Source organism: Pseudophryne corroboree, chromosome 7 (genome assembly GCF_028390025.1).
Source record: "Pseudophryne corroboree isolate aPseCor3 chromosome 7, aPseCor3.hap2, whole genome shotgun sequence".
NCBI lineage: Eukaryota > Metazoa > Chordata > Amphibia > Anura > Myobatrachidae > Pseudophryne > Pseudophryne corroboree.
Window position 1 is genome coordinate 389031343 of NC_086450.1, and position 23489 is coordinate 389054831.

At 43.4% G+C, this 23489-nt stretch overlaps 1 protein-coding gene and 1 long non-coding RNA gene across 6 annotated transcripts in view; one reads left to right on the forward strand and one right to left on the reverse strand.

Annotated features, from left to right (window-relative positions):
• ELFN1 (extracellular leucine rich repeat and fibronectin type III domain containing 1) overlaps positions 1-23489 on the forward strand; it is a 988432-nt gene that overhangs the window by 17397 nt on the left and 947546 nt on the right. The window lies entirely within an intron of this gene.
• Positions 1-23489, reverse strand: part of LOC134945377 (uncharacterized) — a 321195-nt gene that overhangs the window by 10368 nt on the left and 287338 nt on the right. For both annotated transcript variants that reach the window (XR_010182111.1, XR_010182110.1), the window contains exon 2: positions 3492-3632. This is a non-coding gene — a long non-coding RNA (uncharacterized LOC134945377). The remainder of the gene's footprint in view (positions 1-3491; positions 3633-23489) is intronic.

Below are 23489 nucleotides of genomic sequence, written 5' to 3' on the forward strand. Positions count from 1 at the left end.
AGGGGCCCAGCAGGGCCCAAGTCTGCCAACCCCCACCCCGCTTTCATGAGAGCAGCAGCTGCAGCCCTTCTTGCTTGCCCAGTGCACGCTGCTGTGTGCTGGGCTGCAGTGTGGCCAGGTGGGATCCGGTCTGAAGATCGACAGTATCTAGGTCGACAATGTTTAGGTCGACCACTATAGGTCGACAGTCACTAGGTCGACATGGATGGAAGGTCGACAGGGTTTCTAGGTCGACATGTGCTAGGTCGACAGGTCTAAAGGTCGACATGAGTTTTTCACATTTTTTTTCTTTTTTTGAATTTTTCCATACTTAACGATCCACGTGGACTACGATTGGAACGGTAATCTGTGCCGAGCGAAGCGGTAGCGGAGCAAAGGCACCATGCCCGAAGCATGGCGAGCGAAGCGAGCCATGCGAGGGGACACGGTGCACTAATTTGAGATCCCGGTCACTCTACGAAGAAAACGACACCAAAAAAAAAAAAAATCCTCATGTCGACCTTTAGACCTGTCGACCTAGCACATGTCGACCTAGAAACCCTGTTGACCTTCCATCCATGTCGACCTAGTGACTGTCGACCTATAGTGGTCGACCTAAACATTGTTGACCTAGATACTGTCGATTTGATGAACCACACCCATAACGGATAGACAGAGAGGCAAGAGAGCGCAAGTGTACGATCTGTAGGGAAATACGCACAGGGCAGCAGAGAGCCTGGCTGAGCACAGGTACTTTGCTGGGGGAGTGGCCTAATCACAGGAGGCGTGGCCCTGCACAGAAAAAATAATACTTTAAGTGCTCCCTGGCCGGGTGTGGTTCATCAAATCGACAGTATCTAGGTCGACAGATCGTACACTTGCGCTCTCTTGCCTCTCTGTCTATCCGTTATTACCTAGTCTTTTTTTGTTACTGTTTGTTACCAATTGTAAAGCATTACATTTTATAGAATGTACTAGATAACTGATAGGTAGAAGGTGATTGGATGCTATTAACGACTTCTCCACGTGACTGCTTTTGACAGCTAGATACATTAGATACAAGTGTTTTTAGGCTTGCAGGTGGGAGTAATCTCTTTTTTTTTATTACTTTAATTAAAGCACCATAAAATGACCCAAATATATACTAATACCCATTTTCGGGTACCCCTAATTTAATAAGAGCATTTATTTAGCAAAAAAGCTTGCTTTTTATAATTTGTTAACATTTTTTTTAAATGCACATAACAGCCATCTGATCCAATTTAAGTCCCCCAAGTCTTTTTATTATGACCTCTAATATAATTCTATTCTGTTCTCCTATGTTAGTTTGTCATTTTTAGGGGGTACAGGCTGATTTTCCACCTACTGTACACTTTTCCCTGGTTTTGAGCCCAATTTTTTTTGCGTGAATTCCGTTTTTGGATTTTTGGAATAGGATAGTCGAATAACGGGAGCGCACATTTTGTTGAAAAGCCATTTTTGTTGCCTTTTTCAAAGCAATAGCCATGAAAACTTTTTGTAGGAAAAATTGCTTTGTTTTAGTGGGTAACAGATATCGCCCTACTGTATGTCTCTGAACTGATCCTACGCAGACAAGAGAGTGGTTGAGTGCACAGTATTTGGGGGACCATGGAAGCATAGCCATTCCCTCATCAGTGGCGCTGTCTCCATTTACACAGGTCTCCAATATTTGAAGTCATGGTCACACCCCCGCACCCCTTAATACTGGGGCTCATAATATCTATTGGTAGGCCTGACATAGGAACTCATTTCCAACAAAGGAACAGTGTTAGTGGATAACACTGTTTGAGACATCTAAGCACAAAGAGCCAACACAACAGCAATCACAGTAATGCCCTGTTGAATCAGAATATGTTCATTTAAGCTTTATTTACCATTAAACTGTAAGCTACATATCCTTCTATCAATATTCTGTTTATTAGCATTTATTTCTTCTGTTACCAAAGCCTGTATGTACAGCGCATTCAGACATGACAAGTCACGGAACTAGGTAGACCCTTCCTGACAGTATTGCAGCATACCCTATCTATTAGCGGTTTCAGCAAGGTTGTACTCTGTGAGCTGTGCAATATGAGTCACTGAATCCCTTCCATCTCCCATCTAATTGCTCTTGTCTGTATATGACCTGACACAGGGGTGCTGTGAGCGCAGAAAGTCACCAGAGGCAGAATCACTTTAAGATATTAGTGAACACTGAATAAAGAAAATATCTGGATTTACATTTGTCACAAGATTGGAAAGGTAACTTGAAACTACAGTATATCCCAACCATTTTAATAAAGACCTATGCCAGTAAGGGGCATATTTAAACTTATAAGATCTGCACAGTTAAAATGCTGATTAGAATGTTTCATAATATATGGCGCCTATTCATTATTCACCCCCAATCAGCCCTCAAAAATGAAGTATCCAACTCAATGCAACTAGTGGCAGTGGATTTTAGTGCTGGAGCAATTCAGTATTATATGGTTGCGGAACATCTGCTCCAAAAAGCAGCTGTCCTGTGACATCTAACACTCACACTTTTGGGTCTGGTTTGACACAGCAGATTTACTGAGTTAGGGTGAACTGAGCATGGGAGGTGGCGCAATGTCAGAGAGGACAGCAGGATCCAATAGGAAGCAGTAGAGCTCTGAGAAGTAACAAGATCTGAAGACAGCCTCGATTCCCGCAAACAGTTTCCTTTTTCACCGTTTGCTGAACACATGGACATCATTTCAGGCACTAGTGATGAATGGGTCAGTTACATAAAACATGTGGAAACAGGGGCCTAAGAGGGAAGGTGCCGTACCATGTACTAGTCACCTGGGTCTGCTGGAGGGGCCTGGGTCAGTAGCACATAAAGCGGAGTAAGAGGAGACTGTCACTGCTGTGTACTGGTCTGCGTAGGGTCCAGAAAGACAGTTGCCACTGAGCAGCAGTCATCTCTCCCTGCAAATGTTCCCCTTGGATCCAACTCCTGGCTGAGGGGGAAAAATCTTCCCAGTACTTTTTAAAAAAATATTGGGGGCTGCATGGTCACGCCCCTCCTCCCATGTAGCCGGGCCCATCACTGCATTCAACAGCCCATGTGTAATAGGCTCATTCACTTTGGTGAATATCCTCTATAATTTTCTCCCAATGTCTCAGCTCTGTTAAGACTTAGAATAGACTTGATCATTTGATTGTGTACGGTTACTGCCAAGTCCTACATAGTTTTAGAGTAAGCCCTGAGATAATGTTATGTCTAGAATTAGGCCCTGGGATTGATTGAGACTCATGACTTGGATAATGGTTTGTTCTATATAAGGATCAGGGTGTAAACTATTAGGCTGAAGTTTAGGTATATATATATATATATATATATATATATATACAGTCACAAGAAAGCTGGCACTCATAGAGACTTTTAAAGAAGACACCAATGCAGTAGCTTAAGTCAACGTTTCAGGGCTATGCCCTTTTATCAAGACCAACTGTACACACAAAATAGAAAAACATTTATACATTACCAGTGACACCTCATGTGCAGACGACCGCCGCTCTCCGGGAGACCCGCTGACGTCATGGGCGCGCGCCGGCGACCCGGCGTCTCCAGGGGGCGTGGTATGAGAACAGTGTTAACCATCACCAAGGATACAAGTGTAAGGATGCTGGAATGGGACAAAAAGGAACAGCCACAAGTAAATCAAGCGCACGGTATAGGAAATAGCTGTGTGGCCAACATTAGAAATTGCTGCATAACCAATTAGATAGAATCTGAGGAATGAGGCACAGACATTGGAATGTAGAACGTACTCATAGCACAGGCCCTGATATAATAAACAAATAATATGTGATCACAAACATTAATGTATCTGCTGATAAGTATAAAAGGGCTAATAGTAAAAGGCTATGCAATGGGGACTGTTGGAAAAACTCAACACAGTTGTGCTAACTATTCATAGGAAACATGTATAGGACAGAATGTCATTAAGACCAAACGGTTTGACTGTTTGAAGGGTATGGATCCAACGGGATTCCTTTTGTAATAGAAGCCGACCACGATTGCCACCCCTAGAGTTATCAGGAACTCCATCAATTATCTTGTAGCGAATGGAGGCCAGGTTATGTTGAAGTTCTTTGAAATGACGGGCGACGGGTTGGTCAGACCCGCGTCCTTCCAGTGCGGCCCGTACATATATATATATATATATATATATATATATTATATCTGTGAACAAAGGAAAGAGAAGGGGTGCTCCATAGTGCATAAACGTTTTATTTTCTAAAAGACATTCAAGGTACTAGTAACAAAAATAGTAGTATAGGCCTGTACCAAATTTTGTAACCTGTGTGGGCTGGTTACCACATGATATAATACAAATTCCCACTGGCAAACCAGGACCTCCGCTCAACGGGAAGATGGACTCCAAACCTCCTGCCTCTGACCACACACTGGGATCACTGCGTGCTGGGTCACGGACCCCGCTGAAGCCGGGGCACTTGAAAGCCAGGGATGGTGACGTCACAGAGCTCCGCCCTACCACGTTTCGTCAATAGACTTCATCAGAGGGCTGGGCTCTGTGACGTTGAAGGTGAATAAATCAGTCGGTCCAACCAATCAACACATAGACTGCAACAATAAAAATCAGCTGTCTAGAATTTTGATAATTAAGTGCTGCTCAGCCTAAGGCATACTACGAAGTTAATAGACCAAGTGGATATACATGCATATAAATAAATGTATCAAAAATATGACAATCATATCGTATTGTCATCGTATACTTTTACTGCAGCACCCATTATTCATATGCCGCTCACAATCTATAAATACATATACATACATAAAACAATTCAATAAAACAATAAAATAACATACAAGCGCAGACACCTTTTCTACACATTCTAAACCCATCATCTATTATACACAGGTTATAGAGAGAAAGTTGTAAGTATTCTGTAAAAAAAATGTGTAGCATACAGATATATTTATTACTCACAAATAAGCACTCTATATAAACAACTGGTATAGAACAATAAATCAACGGGGGCATCATAAAAATGGAGTGATCTCTACACCTTCATTTAACCCCTATGGTGTCACGGTATTTAGCACTAAGATCCAATATGTTTCTCTTTTAGTCAGTGCTTTTTCACAATCACCCCCTTTATTCACCTTTAACATCACAGAGCCCAGCCTACTGACGAAACGCGTTAGGGCGGAGCTCTGTGAAGTCACCACCCCTGGCTTCCGAGTGCCCCGACTTCAGAGGTGTCCGTGACCCGGCTTGCAGCGATCCCGGTGTGTGGTCAGCGGCAGTAGGTTTGGAGTCCGTCTTCCCGTTGAGCGTAGGTCCTGGTTTGCCAGTGGGAATTTGTATTATATCATGTAGTAATCAGCCCACACTGGTTACAATTTGGCACGAGCTTATACTACTATTTTTATTAGCAGTACCTTCAATGTCTTTTAAAAAATAAAACGTTTATGCACTATGGAGCGCCCCTTCTCTTTCCTTTGTTCACAGAAATAATCACCTGAGGAATTCCAGGCTTCATCTTTGAGAGGAGAGCAGCGGTCCTAAAATATATATAATTGGACTCTGGTGCATCCACATTGGGTGTTCTTCCTGAGTGGTATTGACTAAAATACTGGATATTTAGTCACTTGTGGTAAAACGTATGTTTTATATTTAATATTCTCACAGTTGAGCACGGAGATAAGCGCAATACCTGTATTTATATATATATATATATATATATATATATATACCGTATATATATATTATTCCAGCAGCAAATGAATAGCATCTACTCCCGTCATTGAAACGTGATTCCTTTTTGTGCCCCTATTTACGTCTTACAATGGCTCTACACTATTTCTTTATTGCCTTAGTCAGCCTTTCTTATCTTACTGTATATAATCTTCTTTTGACTTTGTGAAATGATCGCAGTGATCCTATAACCATTGTAAAATGGACTATTATCTGAAACACATTTTGGGTTTGCCCATTTAATATTGTGAATGGCCTAGTTTATTCAGAAGCCAACCGTGAAACTCTACTCTCCAACACATTATAAAAGGTAAAGTCTTATATTTACCTATCACAGGTCTATTGTTTTTAATAATAGTTTTCTTTTAAACCTTTCAGAGGAGAATTGCTTTATTGTATGCGGGTCCTCTGTGTCTGTAATCTGGTTTCTAATCTTTAAGGAGGAATAATTTATTCACTCTGTAACTATCATTTCTAGGAGAGAATAGGAACGGCATCTTATTTCTATGTTAAGAAAAAAGAACTGCTTTTAAAAGCCAAGTGAGTTCATTAGGGTTAATTAATATACATTTCTCCAATGATTTGGCTATCTCCATCTCACTCTTCCTAATGTGAGCACGGGGTAATGTACTGCCTTTCTCCTTTAATACTTGGGATTCTTTCTGACTCTAGAGCCTATATGCCTTTATGATGATGAGCTGCAAGAATTCCCTTCATTTTTAATGAGAAAATAGATCTCATTGTGAGAGGTGTAATTCGCTGTGCACAGAAGCTAGAAGCACAGAAGCAGTTACTATGTGCAGGGATCGATCGGAGACAGTCTTTGAATTTCAATAAGAGTCAAAAGTTATAAAATGCAGGAAAGTTTCAGAGTATTTTTAGAAGGTTCAACTTCTCCACCTGTGAAAAGTAAACAACCGGATGTTGTTAAATAAGATTTACGGTTCTATTAAGCATTGACTGACAGCTCTCAAATTGGAGTTTCGGACAATTTTCTGGTTATTTTTATTTAACTTTATTTTTCCAATATTTGTATTAAAATAATGTGCAAGTAATGGTTGGCTCAGAGCAGAAGAGATGTTTTGTGGCTATAAGGGGTATTAATGAAGCAGTGAAAAGAGTGGAGAAGTGAGCCATTGGAGAAGTTGCTCATGGCAACCAATCAGCTGCTCTGTATGATTTTATAGTATACAAATAATAAATGTTACTTCAATGCTGATTGGTTGCTGTGGGAAACTTTTCCACTGACTCACTTCTCCATACATTTCACAGCTTCATGAATAGACCCCCAAGTGCCTGAATTTGCATGAATAAGCACATAGAGTAGACTGCATGTCCAGATAATGGTCTGCGGGAGGAGGTGGGGGCTGCGTCCGTCTTCTGATGGGAGGAGATGAGTGGACTGATGCATGGCTTAGTAAATGCGGGCTAAGCACATTCGTTAGTGTCCACTTATTAAAAACAATATTACGGTATGTAGAAAAATTTGCACAAAATGTGCTGCGTACCAGTATATATTGCAGGTTGTAAAGCACCCATAGGAGGAGATGTATTAAATCTTCCAAACAGGACAAGTGAAAGAAGTTGCCCATAGCCACCAATCATTTTATAGAATGCACTAGATATATGTTAGCTAGAATCTGATTGGTTGCTATAGGCAACTTCTCCACCTGGTCTCTTTAGAAGTTTTGATTAAGTTACATTTTTAAAATTAGTGGCCACTGCTGATATTGTATAATAGCCCCCTACCCTAATAACAGGGGTGGGCCTGCACCACGTTGCTGGAGACATCTCTACTGATCAGATCTCCGGGAAAATTGCAGCAGCACCATTTTTCTGGTGATTTCTGTCTGTCAGATGCAGGACTCCGAAAAGGTAAGTATTTGGGTACAGGGTGTGCGGTGTGGGCCTCCCTGGGCTCAGGGTCCCTTGTGCTCTACACACCATGCACCCATTATAAATACGCCAATGCCTAATAACGATTCTGTAATGCTGATGGTATATGCAGAGTTGATTGTGCCCCACAGATGGCGACATACATACCTAAAGTCCACGAACCAGGAGAAAAGTACTTATAATCCTTGTAAGCAGGGCCGGTGCTAGGGTGTTTGGCGTCCCCCTGCAAACTATAAATTTACGCCCTCACATACTTTACAAAGGGGCAGCGCACATAATGCCCCCTGTAGCAGTGACGCTTATACACATAATGCTCCCTGTAGTAGTGCCTCTTATACACACAATGAACCCTGTAGTAGTGCCGCTTATACACAACGCCACCTATAGTAGTCACAAACTGTAGTTGTGACACTTACACACGTAACGCCCCCTGTACCAGTGATGCTTACATGTAACGCCCCCTGCACCAGTGACGCTTACATGTAACGCCCCCTGTGGTAGTGCCGCTTATACACACAATGAACCCTGTAGTAGTGCCGCTTATACACAATGCCACCTGTAGCAGTCACAACCTGTAGTAGTGCCGCTTACACACATAACGCCCCCTGTACCAGTAATGCTTACATGTAATGCCCCCTGTAGTAGTGCTGCTTATAGGCAACGCCACCTGTAGTAGTCGCAACCTGTAGTGACGCTTATACACGTAACGCCCCCTGTACCAGTGATGCTTACATGTAACACCCCCTGTATCAGTGACGCTTACACGTAATGCCCCCTGTATCAGTGACGCTTACATGTAACGCTCCCTGTAGCAGTGATGCTTACACATAATGCCCCCTGTAGCAGTGACGCTTACACACGTAACGCCCCCTGTACTAGTGACGATTACCCACGTTATGCCCCTGTAACAGTGACATTTACACATGTAACACCCCCTGTAGCAATGACGCTTACACGTAACGACTCCTGTACCAGTGACGCTTGCTCACGTAACGCTCCCTGTACCAGTGACGCTCTAAAGCCCCCTGTACCAGTGATGCTTACATACATTATGCCACAGTCATACATACACACACACATACACACACCACATAAACATATACTGTACATACACACACACATGCTGTACATACATTACACAGATACACAGTCACGCATACATATACAGTACACAGATACTGTATACACACACACACACACACACTTTCACTCACTCACTCACTCTCCTTCCACTTACCTAAAGAAGGCTGGCTGTAGCATGTTATCCTCATGTGTGTTACAGGCTGAAGCCCTGGTCCTGTGTAGCTCCGCCCCCTTTCCCACATAGCTCCGCCCCTTTTTGGTCCACACACTTTCACAGTGGTGGGGAGAGGAGGCTTCATGCTGCCGGCATGAAGAGTGTGACAGGCGCAGCAGCCGGCAGCAGCAGCAGGGACATCAGCTCAGCACAGGGTAGCAGAGCAGGGAGAGCGCCTCTCCAGCCATTCGCCTCCCTGCACTGCATCCCTTTGCTGAGCGGCCAGCGCCGGACCTGAACTTGTAAGTAGCATTCAGCTTTTGTTGAACTACAAATCCCTTGATGCTCAGCCTGCATTCCTTATTGCAAGGGATCATGGGAGCTGCAGTTTATCGGCAACATTTGGACATAGCTGATGACCCCCTTTGGATATAAATAAAATGTTCCGCTCATCTCTAACTTGTTATGTGTAATGGCAGTGGCTATACTGAACAGAAAGATAGAATTAATGTAAAACAAAGCTATACATATGGCTCCACTGAGCAGCAACGCTAGCCAAATCTCTAAATTAGTCAAGTGTATCAAACAGATTGCAAAATGGGCAACTTAACTGTCTGGGGCACAAAGCTATTTCCTGTTGCCAACATCTGCATATATTTGTTTATCCCTTTTTATATCATTTGGCGGTCCTGTGACTTAGAAAAGAGCAGTAGCAACAATTGCGAGATATTAGGGCCATTTAAATAATTCCTGTAATATAATATACTAATCTTATGCTCAACAGACATGTGAAGAGAACACTTTATATATATATATATATATATATATATATAATATATATATGTATATATAATAGACAATCATTAGTAGAATCTGGATATTAGTTTTAAAAACAAGGCAGATTCTCATTTCCCAACAGACATTCTCCTTATCTCACATTATTAATGGTCATCATTAAATCAAGATCTGTCGAGCATTGTCACTTGGGAAAACAGTGCAAATGATCCGCTATGGGGATGATCAGGAGTGTTGTTGTAGAATACTAGGTTTGTGCAGGCCTGGTAATAACATAAGTTTGGGTGGTTTAAGAAAAAAATTCATGGTTAGCATTTTTTTTTAAAGAAAAATTAACATGATGAAATACACAAGACCATCATTGCATTGATCATTGCATTGGCCTGATTTTTGAAGTGAGATCTCATTATAATGTTAAACTAAAGGAAACAGCAAAGACTCAAAGAGCTCCCAAGAGAAATTGATTTGGTTTTCTAGCTGGCTGTATCTTCATTTACCACTACAGTGCAGTTTCTGCTAAAAAAGAAAAAAAAAAAATCTGGATGGGTTCATAAAAATACTCAGTCCTGTGCACTGCAAGCAGCTAAAGCTCCTAAAGCTCATCCATCCAGCCTTCTGCAGCACATCGCTCCGCTTGTGCACGGGATCAGCACACAGCACACGTTGTGCATCCAGGACCACAGCAGCCAATCCACGTTTCAGCACAAATCAAATATTTGTTGTTGGCAGTGAAAATTTAAATGGCCATAAAGCCTTTTTTACATTTTATTTTTACATTTTATTGCATTTGTTAGCGATTGCTCTATGGAATGGTTATAAGGACGAAGGAAAGAATGAGTTATTGGAAACTGTTTAGATACCCTCTCCAGTCCGTTGTTTGCTTGATAAGTTAAAAAAACTACAGCCTTAGACAAGAGATGAATAGGAGTATGTGGAGTCAATGCTCCGGAAGACAACGCGATCTTAGCCTTGCTAAGTATCTAACAGGGACAGAACTAGACAAGTTGGCCTGCTCCAGCATTAGCTCCGCCTCATGTGGATAAGAGTTACAGTTATGTCACTTTCTTCAACAAAGTTTAAACATGGATGATTTCTTACAGAAGAAGCTGAGTAGTGTACTGTAAGGGTACATAGTAACAAGGGTTGGATGTAGAACAATTGTCGGGATAAGCTGCATACATACATTGAAATGACTGAAATTGGCGTTGCAGACAGGACCAGATTTACAGTGATGCCTATGGGACTACAGTTCCAGGCCTACACATACAAATAGGCCCATCATCATGACCGTATGATAATGAGTATTAAAACTCTATTTCTATTTTCCTCACAAAATGATGTCATTATTCATTTACATATGTAGGGGGAGATGTATCAATCCATTGAAAGAGATAAAGTGGAGGTTGCCCATTGCAACCAATGAACTTGCAACTATCATTTTGTAGACGGTGCTAGTTAAATGATAGGAGCTGATTGGTTGGTCATTTATCTCTCTCTACTTCTTCACTCTCCAAGGTTTAGTACATCTGCCCCTCAAAGGTTTGATACATGTTCTCCTTAAAGAGACATTGGGGCTGATAGTATGTTTCTACAACTACATAGCACTGGGCTGCAGCACTAGTCACACCTCCTTTGATCATTTTCATACCCATATGGCCCTTAGGGGGAGATGTAAGAGGAAGTGGTAAGTGCTGAGTGCACTATCACCAGTGCTATTTGTTGCTCACAATGAATCTCAGTATGTATGAAAGCAGATAACATAGACTTCTTGGGGCCAAATGCACATGGGAGACCTTGTGATGTTTGCAAGATCTGTCGCATTTATTGTGGGGCTAGCTGGGAGTTAAGACACAGCGCATCAGCACTAGGTAGGGATTGTCGGAGGGGCAGTTTTCTCTCCTCTACTTCGGTGGCTGAAATGTTTATACATCTTGGCGGTATTGCTTCCTGCTTTGCATGGATAAGCAGCGAAGTGGGAAGAGCTATAGCTGCACAGTTAGTGCCGCTAAAGTACATCTCCCTGGATAAGCACACTTTTGTGGCTAATCTTTCTTTTTATATATCGGCAGGATTACCTGCCAGTATGTGTACAAACATGCAGTGGCTTCTGGAGGCCCGGCTACACATAGGAGATCTCATTATACTTGTGAGATCTCACGTCTGTGCAGTGCCGTCGGCCAGGAGGTAAGACACAGTGCCTCATCACCAGGCAGGGGTCACCGGAGGGAAGGGGGGGTGGTTTTCCCCTACTCCGGTGGCCGATATATGTTAATAAATATTGGCAGTATTGCTTCCTTCTTCACCTCAATAAGCAGGAAGAGCTATAGTACATCTCCCTGTTGATCTGGCCCTGGTGGCAGAGGTATAGCAACAGCATTCTACTCCGCCTATTATAGATTTAGTATAGTTTATATTTTCTGTGTTCGTACTGCAGTTTACATTTAATTATTTTATTACATATACAGTAGGGTGGATTTGGGTCCATGGTTGCTGAATGACAGACAGTCTAGAAGAAACTGCAGATGGACCAGTGGCGTGCGGTGAGGTCAGTGGCTGGTGAGGCACTACAGCCATAATGTCCGCCATATCCTGCCGATGACCCCTACCGCCGCCGAGCCAATGCCCGCTACTGCCTCTGAGCTGATGCCACCACCAATGGCTTACAAACTTGCCCACCATCAACTGACCCAGCCCTCCGCTACTAATTTGCATCTCAGTCCGATGCCGCCAATGCCCGCTGCCTGCCTGCTCATGATACTTGTGATATATTGTAAATTTTTATAGAAAAAAAATAAAAATTAGTGTTTGGGACTGGGAAGGGAGTGGGAGGAGGACATGAATGCAATTTTGTTGTCCAGGGCTTCCATTAACTTAATGGAGAAGGGTCTGAATGGGTTAAAAAATGTAAAAAAAAAAATGCGTGAGGTCCCCCCTCCTAAGTATAACCGGCCTCGGGCTCTTTGAGCCAGTCCTGGCTGTTTAAATACTGGGAAAAAATTGGACAGAGGTTCCCCGTATTTAGACAACTAGCATCGGGCTCTTAGTCCGGTCCTGGTTCCAAAAATACGGGGGACAAAAGATGTAGGGGTCCCCCCTATTTTTAAAACCAGCACCGGGCTCCACTAGCCAGGGACATAATGCCACAGCCGGGGGACACATTTATGTAGGTCCCTGCGGCCGTGGCATTACCCCCCCCCCCCAACTAGTCACTCCTGGCCGGGGTTCCCTGGAGGAGTGGGGACCCCTTAAATCAAGGGGTCCCCCCCTCCAGACACCCAAGGGCCAGGGGTGAAGCCCAAGGCTGTCCCCGGCACCCCTGGGTGGTGGGTGCCAGGCTGATAGCCATAAGTGTGTAAAAAAAAGAATATTGTTTTTTGTTGTGGTACTACAAGGCCCAGCAAGCCTCCCCCGCTTGCTGGTACTTGGAGAACCTCAAGTACCAGCATGCGGGGAAATATGTAGTTCTACAACAACAAAAAATACCCAAATAAAAACACAACACACACACACACCATGAAAGTAAAAAATTATTAAAACACACTCACACATACTTACCTACATCCCACGCCGGTCACGTCCAGTTGTCCATGTAGAATCCATTAGGGGTACCTGTAAAAATGAGAGAGAGATTTCTTACCTATATCCCACGCTGATCACATCCACTTGTCCATGTAGAATCCAATAGGGCCGGTACCTGTAAAAATGAAAATTATACTTACAAACGAAGTAATCCACAGGAGGAGAGAGTGCACAAGACTGTGCAACAACAGTGGGCTGATGTGCATTGAGGACTTCTCATAAGCAAGCCTTCCTTGCGCATGGGCCATATGTGAATCGTTCCTACAGGTCCGCAATGCCCCGCCAATATGTGACTTCACGAATAACATGCCCTAGAGCTCCAAGTGAGTGAAGATTGTATTGCAGAGGAGAGGATAGAAAGACCAGCCAAAGAAGAAGGCAAGTGAAAATTTTTGTATAGGGATAAGGCAGCAGGTTTTGTCAGTCCCGAGCCCCACAATTTCTGATGGCAGACCTGGGGAAGGGGACTGCAGAAAATAGAAATGTGACCCTCTTCATGCACTGACTACCAGTCTCAACTAAAAAGTGATGGGGCTTGTTCCAGACCATTTGGACTGTGTGAGCAGAGGAACTGAGTAAGTTTGGGATCCTTGGAGTGTTATCTTAGACTGGGATCCCAGAGTTTTCTGTTTTCAATCCTATGGGATTGTGTGTATTTATAATCCTGCGGGATCTTTATCTATTTACCTTATTTATTAGAATAATAAATTAAAAACCATAGCATTTTAATTTGCTCACAACAAACCTTGCCACTTTATGCCTCCCAACTTTCCAGATTTTTGCGGGACAGTCCAGTTTTTTGGGGATTGTCCCACTGTCCTATCCACGGGCCACAGTGTCCCGAAGTGGGATGGGAGGAGGCTCCTGTCACTCGCTGCTCTGCTTAGCAGACAGAGGGACTGGGGGCATGCCAGCAGCTCACAGAGCGCTGGGCATGCCTCCACAATGATGGAAAATGGAGGTGTGGCTTATTATCGCGACAGTCCCACAAAACTATGACCCCTTTTCATAGGCCATACCCCCTTTTGGGAGCGCAGGTTAGGGATGTCCATCGGTGTGTTCACCATCGATAGCACCAACTATGATATAGGAGACCATCAATGGGTTCACCCTTTAATGGTCCTACGTGTTATTTCAGCAAATGACCCATGGTCCAATCACAGCCTGGGGGTGTGGCTTCACGGATGTTGGGGTGGAGCTATGCTTCGTGTCCTGGCATGTTGTAAAACATTTTAAAAAATATTAGTTTATGTTGTGCCATCGATGGAGGGTAACCACTGGTTCTCTCTCATCGATGGCAAAATAATTCGACATCAGCCATAAACCATCAATGTTTGGGAATCATCGATTGTCAATGGCCATCCCCAGCGCCCGTGCGCAAAGGATTCCCTATTTGCAGAGTCCTGATGTTGGGAGGTATACTTAATGACTATGACATGAATTCACCAAAAGTGTAAGTAGATGCTCAGCCAGTCATAAAGGTTTCTTATGTTGGTCTCTTGTGACTGGCTGACAGGGACAGAGAGTCCTAGGGACCACCTGCTTTAATCATACATTTATAGAGACTAATTAATTCTCTGTGATGCTATGAAGCTTCATTAATGCAAAACATACTGTACACTCTTTTCAATGGCTTATTCATTTTAATAGGACTTCAAAATGTAGCACATAACCCCAAGCGATGCATAGACAACTGAAATGCATGTGTCTTTGACATAAGTGGGGAAAAAGAGCACAAAGTTGGATTGTTTAGTACAGTAAATTGCTAGTGAGTAATACTTTTAACTCATTGTATGGATCAAAGAGCAACCATAATAATTCATACCACAATGCAAGCTTCTACTCACTGTCACATAACCTGGTCCCATTGATTTTCGCTCTACAACGTAAATAACCAATGCAAATAAATTAAGCTGGGATTAGAGGCAGAAGAGATATAAATTACAAGAAATGTAACACATTTATTTTCTCTTCTGTTGCAGAAGAGCAGCAGAATTATAAACCTTGTCCATGAAGTTTCTCACAGGCTATCAGAATGCATAGGATAACAAGGTAGTGCCCAGAGTCAGCATATACAACCTGATCAATGTATGGAATTCAGAGTAGCCATGGATTATAGGACACACATAAATGCACATACACATCTATATATGAGCCTAGCAATGGAAAAGCCTGTAAGCACCCTGCAGAGTAAAGTCAGTGATGCAGTAATTCTGCACTGTTTGATCATTAATTACTTTTCATTTGTTTTTGGACAGTTCAGGCTATTTAAAGGATTAAGGAGGGTATCATATGTGCTAAACCCCCAAGCCAAACCCCTACAGTTTCTGTATATATGTCAGTAAATCATGAATTCAATGTACTGTAAATCATGAACTGGAGTAATGTGTCAGTAATTTATAAACTGGATATAATCCAAGATAGTAGGTTACTAGATGTTTCCAGTGTCGACACTAGTGAAACTTATCTGGCATGACAGTAACCTCTTGTGCCCGGAAGATTAAAGACACATGTAAGAAACTTTACTGGATCAATCCAATTGACATTGAATGCGCAATTGTCACATGATTAAAATTCTGAGGTAAGTGACCTACTCCTGTCTAATTGCTGATAACGGCACTGTCCAAACTCAAAGTAATGAACCTAATGAAGTCTTTGGTTGAAGCCTGCTTGCCAGGTAGCTTTCTCTAAATAAAGAAGTAATTGTCACTGATCAGTAAATTAAGCAGCCCTTTGTAAGTGATCTGTAAAGATGGGGAATCTGACCTAATGTTCCATTGTACACAGCAAAAAGCGGGTGGTGTCACTTGTCATTACAGATCAGATAGACACAAGTATCACTTGTCAGCAGTGTGGGGTTCACAGAGTACAGTGGTAATTGTGTGCTCACAGTCTTACCTCTTTCAGTGTAAAGTGGCAGCGAGGAAAGTAGGTCTGTTAATATTTTACAAGAGCGATACTTTCTCCTATACATTCTTTTACGAATGGGATTAAATGGTGCCCATCATCGGTATCAATAATTAAGTTACAGCAGTTAACATGAGTTGGTGTCACACTGCATTGTAACAAAATGGGCAGAGTGCTTTTGGCGAGCCGGCCGGGTATGCATTTTATACAGTACCACTCCAACACGATTAGCTGCAAGTGATGCCACCACGCATTACCATATACTCCAAAGGGCAGGGTAAACAAATCCACTCTGTCCAATGTCTCCATGTAGCCATCACAATTACAATACATATTTGTAAATGCTACTAGATGCTCTTATATATTAGCCCAACTAGTCCGTTTGGTTCACTGAACCTTTCATTATTGTTTAACAGTGAGGAACGGCAGGACTGATTTTAGAAACCCATTAAGAAACTGCCTATTGTTCTCCCTTCTTGCTGAATAATTTACAGAATGGTTAGTAACAAGAAAAGCAATTGCAACCATGGCAGATGAAGTTGGTATATTTCATCCAAGAATAGAGCTCTGGATGTTTTTTTTTATGGTAGCAGGCCCTATAATCTGCATCTAGGCCATTACACTTAGTGTCTATGAATTTATTGCCAAACACATGAATATCTAACAGAATGATGGGGCTGGTTTTCTCCCAGGGTGAGATTTATCAAAACTCGGAGTGAGATAAAGTGCCAACCAAACAGCTTCCAACTGTCATTTTACAGGATGTGTTTGAAAAATGTAAGCAGCTGATTGTTGGTATTTTATTCATCTCCACTTTTTATCTCTCCAAGCTTTGATAGCTCTTCCCCACAGTCCCTAGAGAGTTTAGTGAAATACTCGCAGCTTGCATTTTGGAAGAAACATCTTTTCATTCATTCATAATTTACTATACAAACACTACAGAGCTTTGCAATATGTAATATAAAATGCTGGATAGTACTAACAAGAGGATAAAGATGCACTACAACCTACTTCATACATTGCTACTTCTTCCCGGTATCTGGATGATAGATCAGCATTGTATTGGTCGACAGTCAAAAGGTTGCCACCACATGATAGACATGCATTCGGTCGACAGGTACAAAATGTCGACATGACAATAGTCACCACACATATGGTTGAAACATGTTTTTTGGGTTTATCACATTTTCACATTTGCTTGATTTACTATCCACGTGGACATACATTTGGAATAGTAACCTGTGGTGAGTGAAGCAGTAATGGAGCGAGCCACGTTTGTACTGATGATGGTCAAAGAACATGAAATATTAAAGGTTTGGCCAAAAAAAATGTGTTGACCATTTCTGTGGCAACCATTTTTGTGTAGACCATTTTTGTATTAACCATTGTCATGACGACCTTTTGACCCTGTTTACCTTGTACACTGTCGAACTTAACCTCTGTCGACCTATGTTTACCTTTTGTACCTGTCAAAGTAATGCATGTCGACCATATGGTGTCGACCTATTGACTGTTGACCATAAAATTGTCAGTTTATAATACCAAGCCTCTTCTTCCCCTAGACAGAGCTCTGGTGTCTGGTACATGCAGCCATTTTTGATGGCCTCATTTAAGAGCTAAGGAGAAACTGACTGAGCCGCTAGGGCCACCACTAGGAAAGTTGGGCCTCTGGAAGAAAGAAGGAGGGCCATGTGTGTGAGGAGCATGACTTTGCCACATTGTGAAATTTTGGCTCCATGTGATCATGGGGCCTAATTCAGACCAGGTCGCACGCAGGCTATTTTTTGCACTGCTGCGACTTGGTAATCGCCGCCCACAGGGGAGGGGTTTAGAGGTGTGCAGGACTGCAAACGCTTGTGCAGAGAGCTGCACAAACAAAACCGCTGCGATGATCCGGCCCGGAGCTGACGTCAGGATCCCTCCGTGGAAACGGCCGGACACGCCTGCACTTTCCTAGACACTCCCAGAAAACGGTGAGTTGACACCCCCGGACGGCTTCTCCCTGTCAATCTTCTTGCGTTCACCGCTGCGAATGCTTTCTTCTGTGTTTTCGTCCCTGCCCGTCGCCAGCCAGCGATGCGCCTGCGCATTGCGGCCCGCATGCATGCGCAGTTCAGAACCGATTGCACGGCTGCAAAAAACTGCAGCGTGCGATCGGGTCTTAATGACCCCCTAGGCCCCATAATGTTGAGGCTACACCTCTATGTTAGGCCCAAGGACCATATACAGTCACAGTTCCCTGTACCCCTTTCAGTGCCTCACATTAGTTTATTAATTTAGGAAGAGAACGGTAAAATCTAAATTTGGGGGACACCATCTCTCCTGAGCTAGATAGCACAGATGTGTCCTCATCCCACTAGCCTCAATGTGGCACAAGATGCCTGGCGCAAGTGAGCCGCCAGATCACGGGCATCTCTGATAGCACCATCTGTCTTTTTTTTTTTTACATCTTTTACTCAAAAATACCTCTTAGTTGTAATGGTGATTCATTTGACACGTGACACTTGTATATCGGTGCGTGACTGAGTCTGTATACACAGCACAACGGAACTTGATGTGAAGAAAAGCCACAGCTGCCTTATTGTAGCACTTCGTATACATAAGTGTCACATATCAGATTAATCAGCACAGTCTCCTGGTGGGTCTTAGTCGCACCGCATTGCGTTTTGGGTAGAAACGCACAAAAATACGTCTGGTGCTAGTAGAGTCGCAACGGGAACTGGCACGCCAAGAGGGGCTGTTTGGCGTGACTGTAGCAATAATGTATGAGGACACATCTGTAGGAGGTTAGGAAAGTATACAGTAAATGAGTTGGCCGATGTGAAGTGTATTTGCATGATGTTTGTTAAGTGATTCAACCCAATATAGACCTGTTTTTCTGCTCAACTGTATCAACTGTGTATTTACTTATTAACACTAATTTTAGTACACACATATCTCGCAGAACATTTCAGACACACACATCAGTCTCTGCCCCACTGAAGCTTACAATCCATATTCCCTATGGCACAGACACACCACACCACACAGGGCCTGATTCCAAAGTGGACCCAATGTTGGTGTTTGCACAGTTGAGCGGTGGCTTCAAAAATGAAGGTGGGTCACAACTGCTTCAGGTGCATGTTAGAGCCTACCACTGTGAATTCGGATGCAGTTGTAAAGACTCCAGCGACTTACTTGCGACAGACATTCTGAGCAAGCACAGGGTTACAAAGAGGTTCAATGGTGCGACCGATAGTGCCTCTTTAAACAGAAGTGGCAGGTCGGAGACACCTTCGGTGGGCATCTCTACAAATCCCTGCGGAGACATCATTAGTGTATTTTTGCAGATCCACTTCATATGAATGGGTTTGGATTAAAAAATTGACAATATATAGACAGACAGTCAATAGGTCAACACCAGATAGCCGACAGTCAATAGGTCAAACAGGGTGAAAATGTCGACAGGGTCAAAAAAGTTGATAGTTAAATGGTCGACATGGACTTACGTCAACAGTGTCAAAAGGTCAACAGGTTGAAATGGTAGACACTTTTTTTTTGTTATTTTTAACCCTGAACCTAATCCTCCCCCTAGTGCATAACCCTAACCTTCCCTTAGTGCCTAATCCTAACCCACGCCCTAGTGCCTAACCCTAACCCTCCTCCTGGTGCCTACCTCTCCCCATAGTGCCTAATCCTAACCCTCCCCCTAGTGCCTAACACTTACCCTCCCCTAATGTGCCTAATCCTAACCTTCCCCCTAGTGCCTAACCCTAACCTTCCTCCTAGTGCCCACTCCTAACCCTCCCCCCCAGTGCCTTATCATAAACTTCCCCCTACTGCCCAGTCCTAACCATCCCCCTAGTGCCTAACCCTGACTCACCCTAGTTCCTCCTAACCTTCCCCCTAGTGCCTAACCCTAACCCATTACCTAACACTTACCCTCCCCCTAGTGCCTAACCCTAACCTTCTCCCTAGTGACCAATCCTAACCCTCCCACCAGTGCCTTATCCTAGCCTTCCCCCTAGTGCCAATCCTAACCTTCCCCCTAGTGCCTAACCCTCACCTTCCCCCTAGTTCCTAACCCTAACCTTCCCCCTAGTTCCTAACTCTAACCTTCCCCTAGTGCCTAAGCCTAACCTTCCTCCTAGTGCCTAACCCTAACCCTCCCAAGTGCCTATCCCTAATCCTATCCCTAAACATCATGAAAAACCCTGTGTTTATCTTTTCTGTGTTGGCCATTTGCATGTCAACCTTCTGACCCACTCGACCAACTGGTGTCGACCTATTGACTATTTACTATCTTCCATCCAGATACCACACAAATTAGCAGTTGTGACAGGTTTGCACTTACCTCTGAATCAGGCCCATAGACACTAGGATTAATATATATATTTTTTTTTTGTCAGAACCCAGTTAACCTACCAGAATGTTTTTTGGTTTGTTGGAGGAAACTGGAGGACCTGGAAGAAACCTGTGCAATCACAGAGAGAACATACAAACTCAACACATATATTAGATTGGTCAGGATGACCTCAGGACTTTGCGGCAGCAATGCTCACCACTCTACCATCTGTGCTGCACATAATGTAAGAAACTCTTTCTCTGCCTACAGACAGTAGTGAATGTCCAGTACAGATAACCTTCAGCTTATGTCATTGTCTGCATGCCTGATTACCAAGGCTCCATGTGACTTATAGCTAACTCCAGACTGCCTATAATGTATGTTGTGGTGGGGGGAGTACCACAGGTCACCAGTAGCATGACGCAAGTGACATAACCCTCTTTGCTTTGTGGTCACTACGTCTGAAGCAGAGACTCCCGGCCACTGGTGATGGCTGCAGATGTTAAGAGCATGTGTGCGATAACATCCGGAGAGATATTTCCATCTTGCAAGTAATAACCAGCTGCCTGCTTTATCCCTTGTTACTGTGTATACTGCTTAGAAGCATTGCAGGGAAATAGACTTTGACAGGTCTGGAATGCTGCCAGTGACTTAAGTAATCCTTTTGTACATAGTAAGAGCATATAAGATGTAATACAGCAATAACGTAGGCACTGACGCTGGCCGCGTGCGTCCAATACCCATATGCGCTTCTTTGCTCAGTGATCTAAAATGAAGCCAACAATTTACGGGCTAGAAACATTTTTCTGAATATATGCAAGTGTCACGTGGTGCCGTACTGAATGCAAGTTCTCCTGCTGAATTTTTCATCAGCCTTCTTGTCTGTACTGTGAGAATGCAATACGTACAGCAGAATAAACATTGTTACTATACTATAGTGGCTGAAGGAAAAACAACCAAAAAACATGTTTTAATAATATCCACATCCAAATGTCTTTATCAATAATTCCAGCCGTAGCTTCTTAATATCCTCTATAAAACCAGTTTGTGGTTACAGAGGTGTAACTAGCTCTGGCAGTTTTGCTATTAAGGTATGCTAAAACTGAGGCATGGCATGCTGGGATGTGTAGTTCCACAGCAACTGGAGGGCCACAGGTTTGAAGACCCATGCTCTAGCCCATACTTAACCTACTTTTAATTTCTCCTCTCCGGGAGACGCTGCACAGAACTTTGGGGAGCGGGGCCAGGTTGTGACATCTTCAAGCCCCCTAAATTGACGCGATTTGCATCAATTTAGTCCCTCCGCACCACACAGTCTGCAAATGCCGCAGAGTATCTCTCCATCCTGCCCACGTTACTAGGGTGCGGCCAGGATGCGGGAGATCTGTCTGCTCTTTCAGGGGGTGCAGGGGGGTACCACAAAAATCGGGAGCCTCCCACAACTTCCGGGAGAGTGGGCAAGTATGCTCTAGCCATCCAGCATCCGCCAATCAGCATGCTGACAGTCATTCACTGGGAGGCAGGCAGAGAATGCTGCCACGCCGCTCTTATTGTGTGTGATTCACAATCAGCCTTCTTAACCTGTTTCCCAAGAAGCTCTGGAGCCCCTGCTTGAATGCCCCTGTCAGTGTGGGGCCCTGGGCAGCTGCTCAGTGTGCCTATATGTTAAGATGTCCCTGACAGCTGATACCCAGAAATGAGGCAACGGGGGGGAGGGGGCATTTACTATAAGTCAAGAACTGCCGCCAATGCACAGGGGCTTAAAATGGTCAAACAGCCAGTGGTTAGTGGCATCCAGTAACAGCTCAGTGGAATCCGGAGAATACCGGCATTTCTTAGGACAAGCAATAACCTTCCCCTATACTGTATATATTTTTTTTAAATGTTCTGTATATATGCAAATGTAGGAAGTTAAAAATTTAAAACAGCAATACTATTCAAAGTAATACAGTGTTTAAATTTCCTACTTCAACAGGTTGACAGGCAGCCACTTTGTAAATTTACCCCCACCTAGACTGAAGCATCAAACAGTTGGTCTGTCCAATGTTTCCATGATAAGGATCAGGTGGGGCCAGTGGTATGCGGTTAACATACCGCCCATTGGGACCCCGGCTGTCTCAATAACGCCACCGGGATTTTGAAGGGGGTACTATACCGCCGCCGGAATACCGGTGATGTAGGTGATTCCCCGTCTATGGGTGTCGACGACAACCATAGAGGGAGACTTGAACCTGTGGCGAGTGCAGCTCGCCACCAAGCCCGCAGCGTGGCAAGCGCAGCAAGCCCGCAAGGGGCTTTGTTGCACTCACCCCCCCCCCCCCCCCCTGCCGGCATTCTAGCACCTGGGATGCCGATGTCGGTATACTGACATTCGGCATCCCTGCCGGGGGGATCACATACCGATCCCGGGGCCAGCATAGCAATGGCTGGATTCTTCCTAAAATAAACTGTGTAAAAACAGATTCAGTAAGTGCTTTTGTATTTTAAAACAAAGTAAGTTTTGGACACGTATTAAAATGATTCATTATTCAGCCATCAAATTACTAAGTTCCTTTTCTATTACATGTGTAAATATTGTCATATTTGAATATCTGCGAATAAATGTATAATACTTGTCATGTTAAGGTTAATGCAGGGCAACAGTACATGAAGAAAAATACAGGGTCATAGAATGGACTTTGTAATAACTCACCACAAAAACACACAAAAGATTATGAGGAATTACAATGCTGCATATTCTGATTTAATACAGCTTTCAATGGAAGAACAGCAGTAAAGGAAATCCAACAATTGGCAGGAAATTCTAGATCAGAATTTCATAATGTCCTGTCAGTTATCCCTTCTACAGCCTGACTCAGATATGAGACTTTTTAATATCCGCCTGGCAGAAACCCCAACATGAAAGTTAAATGTGTAATTTAGGATGATACAAAAGTCAGAAAATAATGTATTGCTGAGAAAAAAAACCTTTGTGGTAGGAAAATGACTACATTCTATTGAATAATCCGCTAATACCAGC